Raw genomic sequence first — 16,477 nt, 5'->3', positions numbered from 1 at the left:
GCAGTTTCTTGCCCAAATGTCTAATATTGCAGAGAAGAAGAAGATAAACACCATATAAAGTGTCTTTGATACTCATCTTTCTCTTTGAAGTAAATTGGTGCTGCCAGGAGCAGACGTGTCTCACTGTCCAGAAAGTCTAAGTTATTAAAACATTTTAAATGCTATATTCTGTAGGTCTTTGAAGTGTTTGAAGATTACCTACCTAATTGAAATATATCCATGTATACCTAAAAAAACTTATCTAACATGACTATAAATTTGACTGTTACAGAAGACTGATTATTAATCTCTATTTCTTAATTATCCATTACATAAACATTATGAGTTACATAAACATAATACCTTAAAAGAGAGTAGAAATATATATACAGTATAACAAAATTAACTTTAAATTTGTATCAATAAACTAAAATCCACAGCAATGTAAAACGTTTCAAGCAAATTGTTGCTCTTTAAAAGTAGATTCAATAATCTACCCTTTTATCCTATCATATCTATATCCTATATACCTGTATCATACTCCCTTTCTTACAAAGAGATTGATTATGACCAATAACAATTTGTAACCAACAACCTAAAGACAAACACCCATAATCATTTATTGGGAATATGGGCATAGTGTTCTAGGCTACTTCCTGCTGATAGGGGGCACTGGAAGTCTTACGAGGATCCTGAGAAAATTTGAGACAATGGTAAAGTCCTGGGAAGACCAGTTATAACCTTTGTTGATAGGTACTATCTGCTAAGGTTCAGGAGGTCTGGCTTGATCAAATCTGATCCATCTTAACCTGGAACAAATCTATAGCCTCTTGCTTCCTGTGGGAACTAAAGCAGGACCTCCGTCCCGAAGCAACATATCCTTAGATCCAAATTTTGAAGTCAAGATGCCTTTAAAATACATATATTGGTTTAACTTAGCAGCCTTTATAATCAAATGTCTCTCTCTAGTTAAAAATCCCAAAGACAATATAATGAGTTCTATTCTTTATGTGGCTACTTTTATACTACTTTTACTGTCTCTTTAAAGACTTTATTTTTTAAAACTCTCTATTTCTTTATATACCTGCATATATTCCTTTTTCTCTCTCTTTTAAGCCTATGTACATTTTTACACACAGTATAACCCGTTTAGACGTTTATTCCATCTGAATCTGACTTATTGAATCTATTGCTTTAAACTGCAGTGTGACTAGCACTGAAGCAGCAGCCTTGGCTGCCGACTCTGTCCATTTCAGCTTTCCAACATGGCTGGGCTAATTCACCGTCAGCTCTATGAGCCATGCTCTTGGCTGACTCTGGGAGGCAGTGGGTCTATGCCTCTATCAAGGCAGCATGTAGCCCAGAAACCTCTTTTTTTCTGTATTAGCAAAAGCTGAATCCACCACACAGTGTGTTACATGGCTTGGAGACACCACTGTGTACCACAGCGGGAATCTGCCATGGTGCGGGTCAAGCCCATATGCCACTGCGAACCTGCCAAAATGTTTAAAGTTTTCCTCTGTCCCGCCTGGCCTGCAGTCAGGACAAATATCTCTCACCTGCAGACCCACAGCTGCTAATAAAATAATCACTCAGAGGCTTAATATTATTTACAAACTGTATGGCCAAATGGCTCATGCTTCTTGCTAGCTAGCTCCTATAACTAAATCCATTTCTATTAATCTATAAGTTGCCACGTGGCTGTGACTTACCGATACTTTCACATCTTGTTTCTCCTGGCAGTGGCTGGTATATTCTGACTCAGCCCTTACTCTTCTCAGAATTCTCCTCATCTGCTCACCCTGCCTATTCTTCCTGCCTGGCTACTAGCCAATCCAAGTTTTATTTATCAACCAATCAGAGCAACATATATTCACAGTGTACAGAATGACATCCCACAGCAGGGTTATGTTTCTTATGTCTTCCCTTCCTATAACTCAGAATATCATTTCTCTCAGTAAAGCAGTTCATGAAGCCATCCCAGATTTTTGAGTAAGAGAGAGAGAGAGAGAGAGAGAGAGAGAGAGAGAGAGAGAGAGAGAGAACTAACTAGACATTGTGTATCATTGAGAAGACTTTCAAACAGATTATTGACATCTTTTTAAAAGCCAAACCCTATTAACCCAGTTTATATAAGAATTAAATTTTATATAGCATTAGATATCTTCTAATATCCGTTATATCCCATTTCAGGTGAATAAACTCTGAGTAGCATATAATTTTGCTGATTTGAACTCTGATCCAGATAGGGAAAGTCAGGTGTTTCAATTCAAAATATTATCTAGGTAACTTCCTATATTCAATGTTGTACAGTATTGAATTTCTAATAAATAAATAAATAAATAAACAATTTCTACAAAAACTGTGTAACTCAGTTGACTTAAAGCAACCCAAAGCAGTATCAAAAATCCTACAAGGAGTTCTCCAGAGCAAGTCATATATGGAGGGATTTGTATGATTCTAAAATATAGTGGCCATCCCAGGGACAAGAGACAAGAGCTGCATTCTCATCTTTCCACATGGTCACCAGGCATCTAACATTGGGAACAGATAGGCACATCCCTGATTGTGGCCTGCATCATACATCTGGGATATTAACATGTCAGGGTAGAAAGTCCTCATGCTTGGGAATGCAGAAACTCTGAGAAAATCTTATGTACTTCTCTCTGCACTGAGAGCCATGAAAAAAAGTCTCCACTGATCTGTGAATATTCAAAAGGAGTGCCAACTGTGATGATAACACTAATCTTGTGATCCAAAAGAGAACTTGAGAGGGAACCATCACCAGGATTTCCATGATTAATCCATGTAACAGGTCAGATATAGAAGAGCTGGTTTGGAAAGTACTAAAGGAGGTGAGTGGGGCAAATACCCCACAGTGGGGAGAAAAATGTTACTTGCTAATTTTTTTCTTCTCCCAGTGGTGATAATGAGAAATTAGAGCAGAAATCGTTGTAAAAAGCCATCCCTACAAAACCGTTTTAAATAAAAAATAATGAGAACAGAACTAATTTACTTAGCTAATTATCACATGCATTTCACATCAGCCCATAAGCAACCAGAAACCATTATCCACACACCCTGCCGTTCTCATCAAGCAGTGGATGAATGGGGACAGACCTGGAACTGGCTCTGCTGAAATGAATCTATCCACTTCAAAAGGTAATAATCACCATGGGCCTCCCCAGTGTGCTCTGTGCTGTATGTCCAGGCTCCCCTGGAGCCTTCAGGAACAGACAAAGTCTTCATCTTCACCTTTTTCACATTGCCTCCCTGGGTGCTGGAGGTACAAAGTGAATCACTTTACATCATTTAATTCATCTCATTAGTGACAGAACAAAATCTCAGTCTTTGGATCCTATTCTTCTATGGGCTTTGCAGCCTATGCTTAGCTTGATACAATCTTATCAAGTGATAAGGTTAGAAAATTCTTTATCATTGTGTTCATATCTACATATAGTTGAGTAATTAGCATCTGACAACCATTAATATTCATTCATTCATTCATTCATTCATCCAGTTAAGCAATTGGTGCTACATCACTTGGACCTTATGCTTTATTAGGTAGTGAGGAAGGGAGAAAGAAATCCTTGCATTTTATGAACTTCTAATATGGATCACGAGAAGAAATTATCTGAAATAAGAAAACAGTGTGACACATTATGAAATGGTAGCTATATCAAAAAAAATGCACAGCAAGAGATTGGCCAAACAAGTGGATGAGAAGAGCATAATCTCTTCACTGAGATGAACAAAGATTAAAAGCAATCAGATAGCATCCTTCCAGGTCTTGTAGACAAATGACACACAATAGACAAAGTATACAAATGTTACAGTGACAAGTTACAGCTACAGTGTACAAGTTTTTTCTGTGGTTGGATATAACCTTCCTAGAGGGTATATTGCAGATAAATTCAAGCTATCTCTTATCATTCCTAGTTTGGTACATAGACTGACATGTTTTCCAGCTCCTGGGTACTCTTCAGAACTGAAACATCTCAGGCTTCAACCCAGACCTGATGAGTCTGAGTATAGATTTGATCAGGTTCTATGAGACGTACAGGCATAGTAGAGTAGAATTACCAGTCTATAGCATACAGCACACAGTGCACAGTAGCTAACAGGTTAGTCAGGGAATGGTAAAAGTTAAAAATACAATATCAATAACAAAGCATCCAGTCTTTGACAAACACCTGCCAGGATACAAGATGCTTTGTAACTGTATTAGAAAAACTTCAGAGTTTCTTATTTGTGTGTCAACAGCAGAAGGTCTGCCTAAAAGCTCTGATGAGCACAGTTGTCACAGTTTTAGGTGAATTTGACTACAACTCATCTTCATGGGTTAAGGAAGCTGGTAAGCTGCTATTTCTAGAGTGTCTCTTTATCCCTGTTTGTTTGTGGGGTTTTTTTTAACTACAGATCTTCCTTAAAATAGACTAGAAAGATCCACAATTTCAGATAAGAGTTATTACAGCAGATCCCAGAAAACAAAGAAGTCACTTCTATGTTTCTGAGATTCAAGATGGACATGAAAGTCTTGGGATTTGGAGAAGTTAAGCTTTTCTACTCAAAATTCTTGATTACAAACCCTTGAGATAACCAATTTCCCCTACGCATGAACAAATGATCACAGGAAGTTGAGAGCCAAATAGAAGTGCTCCCACACTGTGTTAAAATTCCCTGCATTGTCTGGAGGAGAGAATGAGGGCCACAGAGGAAGCAGCTGATCTTATGTCCCAGGGAAGTTGTTCTGTTTCCCAGCTTCTAGATCAAGACTTGCACTTCCACAGGCTTGGAAAAGAGAGCTGAACTTTCCTCCTGGGTTATTTCAGATGTCTATCATTTTATCTCCTAATTTTCTTTTTGTTGCTATGATAAAATACTTCAATCAAAAGCAACTCACAGAGGAAACATGTGTATTGGACTTCCAGGTCATAATCCATTATTGAGAGACACTAAGGCAGAAACTCAAGGCAGGAGTTTGAAACAGTGACCTTGGGGGTCACTGCTTACTGACTTCCTCTTAGGCTCACAGTCAGTGGCCATTTTTAAATAGTGTAGGGTCACCTCCTTAGGGATAGCACTGGCCCCATTGGGGTAGGCCATCTTATATCACTTTAAAGTAAAAAGAATGACCCCAGACCTGTCCACAGTCCAAACTGTTGGAGGCAGTACTTCAACTGAGGTTCCCTCCTCCAAAAGTGTGAAGTTGACAACCAAGATTCACTATCACAGATATAATGAACGGAAGGATTCCTGGTATCTCTGAGTTCTCAGTAACTATAGGAAGTGGTTTGGGGCTTATTAGATAACATGAGTGATGTAGTAGTCAGAGTTATTCTGAGAAAATAAACAATACAGGTACACACAAACACATTTATTAATGAATGTTGTATGGTTATAGGTGATAATTCCTAAGGTCTGTTGTCAGCAAGCTAGAGACCCAAGAGAGAAAATGGCCTAAGACCTAAGGGAACCAATAGGATAAAATTTAGTTAAACTTTATAAGCCAAGCAACCAGTGGCTATGATGTTGAAAGCAGAAGAAAATGTATAACTTAGTCCCAGTGAACAATAGATGTGCCTTCTCCTGCGTTTTTGTTCTATGTAGACCTTGAAATTAGATAATATTTGCTCACAATGGTGAAAGAGAAGTTTTATTACTCAGTCTACCAAAGGAATTAAAAAATCTCTTCCACAGACATCTTCAGAGAAGCACTAAAAAAAGAAAAAAGAAAGAACAGGAAAAAAAAAAAACATGTTGTGGAATAATCTTTTTTGTATACTGTGAAGATGTGTCTTTGCCAAAGATCCTTCTGACTGGTTTAATAAAAGAGCTGACTGGCCAGTAGCTAGACAGGCATTATAGAAGGTACAGCCAAACATAGGAGACAACACTGGGAAAAAGAGGGTGGAGTCTCAAGCAGATGCCAAGAGAGGCAAGATAAACATGCCTTGCTGTATGGAAAGAAGGTATTGCCATGTGGCAGAGGGTCAATAAGAAATATGAGTTAGTTCAAAATGTAAGAGTTAGCTAGTAACAAATCTGAGCTATTGGCCAAGCATTTATAATTAATATTAAGTTTCTGTGCATTTATTGAAGAGTTGGCAGTCCCAATGAAAAATTCTGCCTACAGAACCAATATCTTACCAACCATCTAGGACCTGCTAACTTACATGTGTGTATCACAAATAAGGAAGATAGAAATGAAGAAGTCTCACTTTTTGGCTTGGTCAATAAGTTTATAGTCTTTATGGAAAAATCTTCATAAAAATTGCTTTAACTTTCAGCAGCCTGTTCCTGAGCTCTGAGGCACCTTGCCTTCTTTTGAACATCCCAATCTTTCTTTTTCTGGGCAAGGTACATTTTGGGATGGCTCCACCTCTTCTTTGCTTCTCTCTTGGTCTTCTTTTAATGGTCTGGATTCTCTTAGATGGCAGCGTGAGATTTCTTATGCATGCCCTCCATGTCTAGAGTTATGATATTCTTTATGAACTGAGAATACTGTTTCTTATAAGCATCTTGGTCTTCCTCCATTGGGTAACACATGCAGTCTGCAACACTCTAACACACAGTGTTCTTCTGCACTGAATTTGCTTCCAGAATCATAACCAGAGAATTGTTTGGTACAATTGTTTGGTACAACCTCCATCCACAGCTCCCTTCAGGGCCCCAAAACCTTTGCCAGTTGTAGTTCTGACAAGACCTGCATCCAACTAGCAAGTGAAGATACCAGGCTGACCATCAATGCTTTCCACATTGTATTCATCTCCAGTCAACTCCACTTGACCTTCATAGATCTTGCCCATGCTAAGCCTACTGAGAAGCCTGTGGGCTAGCAGCAAGCCAGTACAATAAGCTGCAGCATAATTTGTCAGGCCAACTTTCATACCATAATTTTGTAGTTCATATACATATGCTGACGGACTATCATAACCCCTTTTAAATGGGCATATGCAGTCTGAAAGATGATATCCTTTTCAGTTACATGAACTATCATCCTGTATTTGAGTGTGCTATACTTACATTTTTCGTCCTGGATCACCAATCATTTTGGAGCTTAGTAGTTGGTTTTACTGCCTCATCACCTTCTTTTTTTTTTAATTTTTTTTAAAGATTTTATTTATCATGTATACAGTGAGTGTTCAGCCTGCAGGCCAGAAGAGGGCACCATATCTCATTGTAGATGGTTGTGAGCCACCACGTGGTTGCTGGGAATTGAACTCAAGACCTCTGGAAGAACAGCTAGTGCTCTTAACCTCTGAGCCATCTTTCCAGCCCGCCTCATCATCTTCTTAATCTTACTTGATATCTCTTAAGGTAGACTTTATTCTTGACAACATTCATAAACACTGTCCTGTGGGAAAGAAACCTGCAATTGCAGCTCCACACAGACCTGCAGGCCTGGTAGTGCTAGAGGGGTAAAATCTTACAGTCTATTTTTAGAACGATGCGCAACAGTTTGCATATACTATGAGGGGAGATGATTCCATCCCATCTCCAGCAAAGCTCAGCTTCTGACTGCTTCCCCACAGTAAACAAAACAAGATCCATCTCACTAAGAGATCACCAAATTCTCTTAGATTACACAGTTTTCTGTGTCAAAGGGGACTTAAAGGTTAGATTCAGTTTTTCTTCAGAAAATGATACTATGCTCAACCTTGGTTTCTGATGCATGCACTGATAAATGCTGCAGAGACACTGACTGAATAGCAAGACCAGCCCCAGATCTGTCATGCAAATTTTCTATACTGTGTTCACAGGCTAAACCAACTTATGACGTGATGAGGAGCATGGCCATAGGTGACACATCTTTGCATATCCAGCAGTTCTTCACAAGTTCATTGGAACTCTATATTTTCCTACTTTAGAGACAATGTAGAAAAACAAAATGTCAATGATGCTGTCACAAAAATAGTATTCAGAGTTCTTCACTTAAAAACATAATGTAAGACAATGTTGAATGTTTGTTAGGATCCAGTGACAAAGTATTTACCTCAATATTGATCAATACAAGTATTGTGAGTGAAATGAGGATCTATTGGGGAAGAAGTAATATTTATTTCATATTAACATAGCTGAAATGGTGACGTTAGACCACATTTTATCCAGCATCTTTAGAGAATCATTTTTTTTTTTACTGAAAGTATTGCCTATTCTCCTGACAGACAGACCAAAATAGCATGTTATCATCTTGTGTCAATAAATGAGGATTGTAATAATAGTATACTGAGCTCTTTTCAAAGGGGTATTTGAGACTAATTGCAAATTTGGTTCCTTGGACTTACTACTTTTCTTTAAGCCAATGATCTAGGATTTTCCTTTTGTGTTTTCCTGAATTTGACTTTTTGGAGCTGCAAAATAGGATTTATTTTGTGATACAAAAAAAAGTCCAGGGATGAGAAAAAGGAATTTAACAGTGACAATTTTCACAGTGAGTCAAAGATAAGGAGATTCAGAAGATGACTGTGAACTTGTACTTGCTTGCTATAATCTTAGAAAACCCACTTTAAAGGCCCAAACTTCATAAGGTATAAAACAAGGCAAGCAATACTCCATGGAGACTTTGTCCGTGTGCACTCTGAGCAACATGACTTGTCATCCTGCTTTATAAGCAAGTCTCTTCATGTTCTGCACTAAACTTGGCAATTCCTGTTGACTAAGTTGTTTCATACCCTAAAAGTCATATGTTGACATTTTGACCTCATGCAATTCAGAATGTAACTAAATGTGGCCACTGGGTGTTTAAGGAGGTGATAATATTACCATGACATCATTATAACACTTTCTGATCCAATCTTATTGATGTTTTCATAACAAAAATAAATTTGGACATGGGATGACAAAGAAAAAATGGTCTGAAGATGATCCTCTACAAGTCAAGTTCAAGAAAACAGAGTTCTGAGACTAAATTAAGCTGGATTCAGTCATCTAATCTCTGGAACTGTGGAGAAATAAGTTCATGTTAGGTAAGCCTGCAGTCAGAGGTGTTTTGTTCTGATGGTGCTAGCAAGTGAATGTAGCACCTGTGTATCAGGATGATACCCACAGAATCAGGCATGGGGTTGGGGCATAGAGTTCCAGGAAGGTAAGATTAACTGGGGGGAATGCAAAACTTTCTCCATGGCACCCTGGTAGTCTGACTCTGATTCTTCTTAAACTTCATGTAAAAATGCACTTAGGTTAGCTCTACTCCTGGGTCATTGAGCCAAGTACATCTGTGCATGCGTCAGGAACCATAATGTGTCTATACACAAGCCTCATCAGGGGCAGCTGTCTGTGTCCTAGTGCTCTGTCTCATCTTCTGTTGGCATATCCATCTCACATGATTAGTTTTAACTGTAGTTTGACTTTCCCCTTCTGGGTCTGATCTTCATGGCTTGCTGTCAAGGAATCCTGATTTCCTCTTAGGGCCTGGACCATAGGCAGGATGGCCTGAGTGCTAAGCAGGTTCTTCTGTACTTGTCTGAGATATTCATAGTGACTTGGATATCAGGACCCTCTGTGTATGTGACAATGTGTGTGAGTTTGCAGTTTCTTACAAATATTGGAAAGGATGGGCAGTATTTTAAAATAGGCATGGAGCAAAAAGCTGTGGTGTAAAAATAATAGTCATCCTAAATAAAAAAAAAAGAAAATCACATTTTGTCCCCACAGCAATTTAGAAATTCATTTTTTTGTGTCTTCTCTACATAAATACTTGAAAATTGCAATCATGCAGTAGAAAAGATGTTGTACTCTGCTTTTCTTATATTGCGGTGAAGATATTGTTCCTCACTGGTGTGCAATCTTAATTGTTATTTTCAGTCCCTGCATAACTATCTTAGTCCATTTTGCTCTGCTGTGACAGACACTCACAAACTGAGTCATTCATGAAGAAGAGAAGGTGCTTTTGTTTGTTTTTCTAATGGTAGAGGCTGGGAAGCCCAATGCAAAGTGAAGGGCCTCCTACCTGGTGGGAACTTTCTCACTTGTCATTTCAACTCAGACCAAAATCATGAAGCAAGGAAGGAAGAATGCAGCAGGTTGGGGAGAGAGAACTGAAGACAGAGACAGACACAGCGAGATGAGAGACAGAGACAGAGAACAAACCAATCACTTTTATCACAGCCTTAGTCCATTGATAGCTAACCCCCTTACTCAGTTCTGTAGTAAAAGCATTGATCAGCTTGAGACAGAACCCTCATGATCTAATCAGTTTCTAATGACCCATTCAACAAGGATGCACTGCAGATAACACTTTAATGTATTAACTATAGAAAATACCCAAACACAGCCATAACAAGACATTTAATGGATACTTTAAGTGTCTCTGATTGTTTTAAAATTCTTCATTCTTCTGAATAATACTGAAGTGAACATATTTCTTTCTTCTTCATTTTTAAATGCTGTTTTCCTAAGGAAATTTCCCAAGAGGAAAAAGAACTCATAATTTTTTTGATTTTTAAAATGCATTGGATTTTTCAAAAGTGGTAACAACATGGGTCACCTGTGTAGTACAGGGCACATTTGTTTCCATTTAACTGCATCGTAAATTGGTGTCATCATTATTTTGTATTTTTTTTTTATTAAAAGTGGAATGTGACCTTCATTTTGTTTCAGGAGTAATTCCCTGATCAAAATGTTCAGTTATCAGACTTACTCAAGTCTGTGAATTTATCTTCATATTAACTTCAGATTAGGTAGTGGCAGGGAGGAATGAATATTCATAACTCATTGTCTGCTAGGCAATTTACTGGGGGTTTAACTCTGCTACATTTTAATCCTCACAGTAACATCTCATCTGAGACTCTTCTTGCTTATAGAATGTGACTGGTCTCACTGGTCTAGCAGGCACAAGAGATAAATTACAACTCAGAACTCTCTCTAGTGACAAATTCACTGGTACTGTTGGCTTGATTTCTAGATCCCAGGCATTGTTCCTGATATGTGAAGGGGGCCAGCAACTAGATAGTTGGGGTTCTCTAGAAGAATAGACCAATACAAAGAATATACATTACAAGCGAGTATAGGTAGGCTTACATGATAAGGGCTGGGTAGTCCAAGGCTGTCTACATACAGGAAAAGCTGAGATGCTGATAACTGTTCCGTCCATAGGACTGGATGCATAGGCAGTCTCATTCGGATGCGGAAGGCCTGGAGGATTCCTGCCTAGAAAGCCCCTGGTCCTTAGCCTACTTTAGAAGACTGAAAAACCTGGGTTTTAATGAAAGTGAACAAGCAGCAGCAGACCCCAGAAACATAGAAGATGAACTCACCAGCAAGATGTGATTGGGATGTGAGGAATCTCATTGCTGTGGCTTCGTGGATGATTGTCCCAAGTATCTAATTAAAATGAAAGGTTCTTATAGAGGCTTTTAGCTGCTTAACAAACAAACACCTGTAGTGTGGTACCTGAAGGCTCTGGAATTCCAGGTAACTGAAACATCTTTGCTTTTTCAACTCTACCCGGAGATCACTGCCTGAACTCTGCAAAACCTTCACAAACCTGTAATTTATCAGATTCTTTGATACATTCACGTCTCAGGTCCTACGTATGTTAATATTGTATTTCTCTCCTGCTGCCACAGTCAGACTGTCTGCTCTCATGACAAGGCACGGCTCTGAACACCTCCTCCCTTTTTAGCCCCCGAGTAATTGTTATATTCACACTTTGGATGAAGAGCCTGAGATAAGGGTTTAATTCGGATTAATAGGATAATTACTATGTGACAAATGAATGCCAAATACTGTGAAGACTCACTTTGTGAGGGAGTTCTTGGTTTGACAAAGGTTGACTTTCAGGTGTGTTGCCTGAATTCTGAACCTCAGAGATATTTCCCAGGTTTCTGATGAAATTTTGGTTCAAGCATACAGTGCACCCTTGCTGTTTTTCTGGGTATTTTTAAGAACCAAGCTTCACCTTTTTTCCATAGATTCATTTTTTTTATCATTTCTCAGGCTTTGGAGAGGCATCTGTGTTGACCTTGTGTGTACCCCCAAGTGCAGCCTTCAGAAAATGAGGAGAGAGACTTTCAAATCTACCAGAAGATGAGCACACCCTGCCTCTGACAAGCAGTCTGTGTTCACCAGGGCATCCACCATGCACTGCTACTGTGATTGTTTCTCTTTTTCATCCTTGTAAACTGTGAGCTCTTGCAACTGCCAGGGCATCGCGTTAATGCTCTGAATGACAATAAGGGCAAAACATGCAGAACATGGTAAAGCCTTTGAGCTACCTCACTGCAGTAGGTATGACGCTAATATCTAGTAGACATGCTTCAGAGGAAGAAAAGACAACTCACTAAGGTAAAAAATCTGCCAAAGATTCTTGAAATAGTGAGTGTCAGAAGTTGAATTTGAGCTGGAAGTGGCCTTACTCTTAAGTATGTTGTATTATGTATACTTACGTCTTCACCACCTGACCCATATGCAATACATATACTTAGAAAATGTTAAGATTCATCAATAGTTGATCTCTGCTAAGTATCATGCTTGGTTCAACACAGACTTTGCTAAGATATTTCTTAAAAATCCTGTGTGTGTGTGTGTGTGTGTGTGTGTGTGTGTGTGTGTGTGTGTGTGTGTATGTGCACGCGGGCGCGCGCGCGTGCGTGCGTGTGTCTTCCTATGTGTGAATAGAGAGATAAACATGTCATACGGCTTGTGTGGAGGTCAGTGGACAACCTCGGGTATCCGTTCTTAATCCCTCCTTGTTTGTGACAGGGCCTTTCAATGTTTAGTACTGTGTACACCACACTAACTGGCCTGTGAACTTCTGAGGATTCTCCTGTCTTCAGTCTCTGCCTCCCACATTGCCTGAGGAGTGCTGTGATCACAGATGTGAGCTACTGAACACAGCCATAGGAATGGTCTGAGAATTTAAACTCTAATCTGCGTACTTGCAAATACTTTACTCATTGAGCCATCTCTCAGGCCTTGGCTAATAACTTTGGTCATCATTATCTTCTAGAATCTAAGCACTGTAAGTCCATCTACGTGGGTTTCACCATGAAGATAAGACAACAGTAGTGTCTGAGGACAGGGTAGGGAAGGCTGACTTTGCCTGCTATGGGACTAGATGGCATCCCAGGAAAGTGCAAACTGTTCGCATATTTGAAATATTCACTGCCCTTCTTGTTCCGTTTCCCCAAAAATGTTCACCACATGCATTATATGAAAGGCCTATTTTCCATCTACCTTCAATCTACCACCTGGAACTCCTGAGTACTCTGAAACACAATGAATTCTTCCCATATGCCTCCCAATAAATGTGCTTCCCATACAGAGTGTCCAATGATCCCCTGTCTATCAGACACACTTTTTCATTCTTCCATGGCCAATGTGAAGAGCCATAAGTGGGATAAGCCAGAGTGCTTCCTAGCCTCAGGTACACATTTCATTCCTTACTATATTATGACTTTCTTCATTTGGCTTACTGCAACTGTGTGCTAGTTTGTCTATCTAAGAAAATGGAATAATACTAATGCTACCTGTTTTATTGCTCTGGAGGGGAGATAAAGGAATTAATGTATACATTAAAACTAAAATGGTTCCTGGATCATAACGAGAGTGCTACCTTCCTGTGATACTTCAGCATGCTTCTCTTAATGTACGTCAACTCCAGTTTCTCAGGTAAATTGCATTCTCAGTGCACATGCACTCTTTTCTGTCCTCCTTCTCTCTATTCAGCATCATCTTCTCTTTTCTGTTCTTTATACATTGCTAGGTTTCTTATTAGTTTGAAGCCACACAGAGATGTATATAGTGCTGTGTGTGACATATTATACACACAGTCATACACCCAGTGGAAAAGCCAGAACTTCATCCAGTTTCTGTCAGTTTCATAGCATGTTTATTTTTTTTTTAACAGAAACCATTTAAGAGAGAGGCTGATAAATATAATCAACTAAATATTAATAACATTTTTTTGCAAAAGAAAATAGATTTAAGGAAGCAAATTTGTTTGTATGTGTGTGTGTGTGGTGTGTTTGTGTGTATGTCTGTGTCTGTATGTCTATGTTGCAAGGCTGATGTGTGCCCACACTGCAAATAAAAATCAAATATGCCAAGTCCTCAGTGGATGACCTTGGGTGAGAATGCTAGATATCTTCCCACTTTGACTGTTGTATTTGAGTATTAGGGACAAGTCAGACTGCTTTACAAGAGTGTCTGAGGCACTATTTTGTGGAAATTAAAGGACTAAAGTAGAATAATAACAAAAAAGTTTGAAAAGTCAATTTGCCTTTTTTTTTTTACTCTTCTGAGTTTTAATTAGAAAGCTATTGGAACTGTACCTTTACTATAGCGTTCACGTCCCTCTGAAAAAAGGACATGTGTGTGAGTGTGAGTGTGTATGTGTGTGTGTGCGTGTGCATTTTTCTCTATATTCCTTATTTGTATTATACGACTGCTTTTATCTATGTAGAAACTCTAGAATTTGAAGTATTATAGTCACTTGGCACTAGGGGTCCTTTGGATTACTTAAATACATAACACCAACATTTTGGTTGCAGATGAAGGCTCACGTTGATGATGTTTCAGATGAAGAGATGTCAAAAAAGATGAAGCATAGAGGCAAAAATTATCAGGTACCTCTTATAGACTGGTTATTAATTTTAGAATGTCTAGATCATTACCATAACATGAAATAATTAAATTGGTAGAAGACAGGAGCACATAATACAGTATTAAATGTGAGTTCTTGTATGAGTCTTTGTAAAAAGAAAAAATACCTCCTACTGAAAAAGAAAAGACCATGGATTGATATCCTGATGCTAAAGATTTTCTAAAATCTTAATATCTAATCCAGCCCATGATTTCTCAATATTGTTCAAGGAGTTGTGCCTATAAGGATGGCAATAAAATGAAATCATATGGAAGACTCCTTTGTCATTTTAAGCACCAACTTACTCTCAGACTCTAGTTCAGGTGATGTTCTGTCACCTGAGTCTAGGATCAGAGTACATGGCTTAATCTTAAATCAATCAATTGTAATATATCCATGTGCTGAAATAAAATTGTGACTCAAATACAATTAACTTTTCCTGAGGACTTATAAAAGTGATGATAGATATTGCTATCTGACTTGAATGTCTATTTCAACTCTTACTATTGAAATAGCTGTTACTTCTAACTTCAGAAGAATTTGTTTGAAAAATGATAACCATCTAGAGGACACAAATCTAATGGAAAGCTTGAGAAAGCATTCCCTCAATTTGTAAAGTACAGCATTCTTTCATAAGAAGAGAGGGCAACTGAGAAAAATTGTATAATCCAGTGCACTAATATTATACAAAGGACAGACATGTCTCCCAAGTACAGCCAATGAAAAGCAATGTCATTCATGCTGGATGTTCTTGATATTTACTGCTGGCTTAAGGAGTCTTCAAACCTTCAGTATCCATGTTTCAAGATGTAGGGATGAGACTAAACACAACAAACATGGCATTGATGTGATAGTTCTAATATTTCTTTCCTTATATGCTATTCTTCTGATCTTTCTTCTGTAATGCATGCATCTTCAAAGAATGTGTGGAAGGAATGGAAATCTAGAACATGACCTCAGCACCAGATACCTTCAGTTTATAGCTTTCCAGTGCCACTTTGAAGAAACACACACACACACACACACACACACACACACACACACACTTGTACACAAACACATACTGCATACACATGCATATATTATTGTTCAGTTTGGCTATTTGGTATTTTATTTGTAATTATATGATTAATAAACATAATTACTTGTAGAATGGCCATATAACACTCTACATATATACTTGTCATTGTCACTTGCAATCTATCATCTATTTGTCTACCTTTCTACAGTCTATACATCTATCAATTAGCTATCACCTATCTTTCTCTCCTTGATCTATTTATTTATCCATTTTACTTAATCTATAAAACATTGATAACGTAAGTACTTAGAACTTGTTTTTAAAATGCAATTAAGTTGTTTATCTCTATGAATCCATGACTAATATTCAATAATTACTTAGTGTATAACACAGTGAACCAGAAGTAGACATTTCTATTTTTGCAGAAGTAAACTTGTCTAAATTACAGCTGCCTGTGGAGTTGGCAAGGGTGGAAGAAAAGACCAGGGGGAAATCTTGTGAAGAATTTTATTTCTATATTTAGCAGAAAATGCAACATGAAACTATAACAAGGAATATTGGCCTTCATAGATCAGGCATGATGTCCCACATAGGCATTTCCATTTGCAAGACAGTGATTAGTGAAACGCAAAGAATCCCAATGAATGGGATGCATGGTTGACATCATGTGTGGTCATTTGGTATGAAAGATGCATTTTTGTTCGTATAATCTGGAATAATCTATAATGCATAGGGAAATTCAATTGTAGAGCTGTGAAGTCTGGAAAAGGCTGTTAGCAGAAGATATTTTTCTTATATTGGTCTCCTTTCTGAAGCATCTGTTTTTGAATCATCAGTTTCTCAGAGGTGAGGTATAAAGAATAAGGAAAGAATGCAGAGGGAAAGAATGG

At 38.2% G+C, this 16,477-nt stretch overlaps 1 pseudogene; it reads right to left on the bottom strand.

The window, feature by feature from the left end:
• Positions 1–6,258: 6,258 nt before the first annotated feature.
• LOC131902290 (large ribosomal subunit protein uL18-like) lies at positions 6,259–7,323 on the bottom strand (annotated as a pseudogene).
• Between the last annotated feature and the right edge of the window lie 9,154 nt (positions 7,324–16,477).

This window comes from Peromyscus eremicus, chromosome 1 (assembly GCF_949786415.1).
Source record: "Peromyscus eremicus chromosome 1, PerEre_H2_v1, whole genome shotgun sequence".
NCBI lineage: Eukaryota > Metazoa > Chordata > Mammalia > Rodentia > Cricetidae > Peromyscus > Peromyscus eremicus.
This window is presented reverse-complemented; position numbering and strand designations above follow the sequence as displayed.